The sequence below is a fragment of the Myotis davidii genome, unplaced genomic scaffold, assembly GCF_000327345.1.
Source record: "Myotis davidii unplaced genomic scaffold, ASM32734v1 scaffold859, whole genome shotgun sequence".
NCBI lineage: Eukaryota > Metazoa > Chordata > Mammalia > Chiroptera > Vespertilionidae > Myotis > Myotis davidii.
The window spans coordinates 123,666-126,736 of record NW_006290029.1 but is presented as its reverse complement, the minus strand read 5'-3'; positions in this window follow the sequence as shown (position 1 = coordinate 126,736).

Below are 3,071 nucleotides of genomic sequence, written 5' to 3'. Positions count from 1 at the left end.
GCAGAACACAGGGAAGCATAAAAAATGCAGAGACAAAGAAACAGGTCACAAATGACAGAAATGGGGGAAAGCAAACAACTGGATATAGAGTTCAAAACCACGTTTATGAGGTTTTTCAACAATTTTTTGGAAACTGCCAATAAATTCAGTGAGACCCTGGAGGATATGAAAAAAGACCAACTAGAAATTAAGCATACACTGACTGAAATAAAGAATAATATACAGAGCTCCAGGAGCAGACAAGAGGATCACAAGAATCAAGTCAAAGATTTGAAATATGAAGAAGCAAAAAATATCCAACCAGAAAAACAAAAAGAAAAAATAATCCATAATTATGAAGATAGTGTAAGGAGTCTCTGGGACAACTTCAAGTGCACCAACATCCAAATTATAGGAGTGCCAGAAGAAGAGAGAGAGCAAGATATTGATAACCTATTTGACAGAAAACTTCCCCTACCTGGTGGAAGAAATAGACTTACAAGTCCAGGATGCACAGAAAGGGCAAAAGACAAAGAGAAAATCTTAAAAACACCAAGAGAAAAACAGTTAGTCACCTACAAGGGAATACCCACACGACTGTCAGCTGATTTCTCAACAGAAACTATTCAGGCCAGAAGGGAGTGGCAAGAAATATTCAAAGTGATGAATGCCAAGAACCTACAACCAAGATTACTTTATCCAGCAAAGCTATCATTCAGAATTGAAGGTCAGATAAAGAGCTTCACAGATAAGAAAAAGCTAAAGGAGTTCATCACCACCAAACCAGTATTATATGAAATGCTGAAAGGTATTTTTTAAGAAGAGGAAGAAGAAAAAGGTAAACTAAAAATTATGAACAGCAAATACAATATCAACAAGTGAATCTAAAAATCAAGTGAATAAAAAATTTGATGAACAGAGTAAACTGGTGAATATAATAGAACCAGGGGCATAGAAAGGGAGTAGACTGACAATTCTTGTGGGGAAAGGGGTGAGGGGGTACAGGAAGAGATTGGACAAAAATCGTACACCTATGGATGAGGACAGTGGGAGGGGTAAAGGCAGAGGGTGGGGTGGGAACTAGGTGGGGGAGAGCTATGGGGGAAAAAAAAGAGGAACAGCTATAATAATCCGAACAATAAAGATTTAATTAAAAAATAAATAAATAAAGATTTTTAAAAAATACAGCTGAATTGTAAAAATTTCATCAAAGGATAAACAAACAAGCTTTTTAACCCATGTTATGTCATGAATAATGTTAGATATCAATACACATAAAACATGCTGAACTGAACCTATTTGTAAATCATTATCAAAAACCTGTGTTGGGAAAAGAATAATTCTTCAGTTCTAATAAGAAAGAATTAAACTTTGACTATCTTGAAAATATGATTATTAAAAAGTTTTTAAATTGAACATTTTTCTGTTGAATAGGTTGTTTTATACCAGATATTTTTCCTCAAACTCAGCTTGGAAAAATATTGTTTTTAATAAAATGAACTTAAATTCTGTAGGAAGCTATGAGATTTAAGCCTGTTGTGATAAAAAGTTATATTTCCAAGCTAATATTTAGGAAAAATCTAAAAAAATAATCATTTCAACATGGAAGTGCAGAATGCCTGCTGGGATAAAAAATGAAATAAAGCTTTCAAGCAACTTTTGAGTAAAAAAATAGGTGAAAAATAATGTTTTTAATGGAAAAAATGAAACATAATTATGCTGTAATGAATATGCATTTTCAACTAATTTTGAGGAAATATCTTGGAAAAAATAATATTTGAAATGGAAATATTTGTAATTTAATCCCGTTGTGTTTTCCAAACTAGTTTTGAGAGAAATTTTAGTATAAAACACATTTTTATCAGAAAAAAAGTGCAGAATTTAAGCAATATGATTGCAACAAAGGATACAGACAAACTCAAGGGAGGAACTCTGAAACAGAAGAAATTGTCCCAAATAGGCCCATTTTATACCATACTTTCTCCTCCACCTCCCTTAGCCTCTCCTAGTAATCAGGCATGAAATGCAGGCTGCCTTAGATGAGGTAGTTCCCTTAGTTGGGGCTATTCACTGGAAGTGCCTGAGCTGTGAGCTGTAGGCAGCCTTGGAAACGAGTACGTGGATCCTTTATGGGGAACCTGGGCAAGTGTTTGGCAACACCATTGGCAAGAAGCATCAGCAATAAATTTAGGAGAAGATGTGGGACCAACTTAATTGAGAACTTTAAATAATCGGAGCTTAACATCTCACCAACTCAAGAACATATGTCTTAATAAAGATTCAAGTTCTCAAAATGGCATCAGGGAAAGCGTGTTTGAAAATATTTAAACAAGAAAAATGTCAAGCCCACATGCTGTTGAAATACAAGTGATGACTTCAGATAATAAAAGCAAGTTAAATCACAACTTCAGAAGAGAAAATCTGGATTGCCCTGATGCATTTGTTCTGGAATTGTACAGGATGTGGATGAAATACTTCTTATTTTCCTATATTTGAGGCCACAAATCTGAGTCCATGCTGAGTCCAAGAAAGCATCACATAAGACACAATGGAGCTAAACACCCCCCAAAATTCACTACCTATCCCTCCCTTAGTCTATAAATGCAAACCTGGCAATCAAAGAAACCACTGGAAAGAATGTAAATGGAATTCAGTATTCATGATGAGATTTTCCCTTCTCGCCTATGCTTCCCATGTCAAGTCAATCAAGGAGCTAGTCAGGAGGATCATCCTACTTGATCATCAGAGGGATAGTAGAATTTCATTCCCTTGTTTGGCAAGGGTCCTACTCATCTTTCCTTTGTATGCTACTTGAGAATAACACAAGAGCCTTAGGATAAGGTGGCCAGATAAAATATGGGATGCATGGGACTTATTTATGCTAAAAATGATTCATTCTTTATCTGAAATTAAAATTTAACTGTATGTAATATGTTTTGTTTTTGTTTTAATATATTTTATTGATTTTTTACAGAGAGGAAGGGAGAGAGATAGAGAGCTAGAAACATCGATGAGAGAGACATTGATCAGCTGCCTCCTGCACATCTCCTACTGGGGATGTGCCCGCAACCCAGATACATGCCCTTGACCAG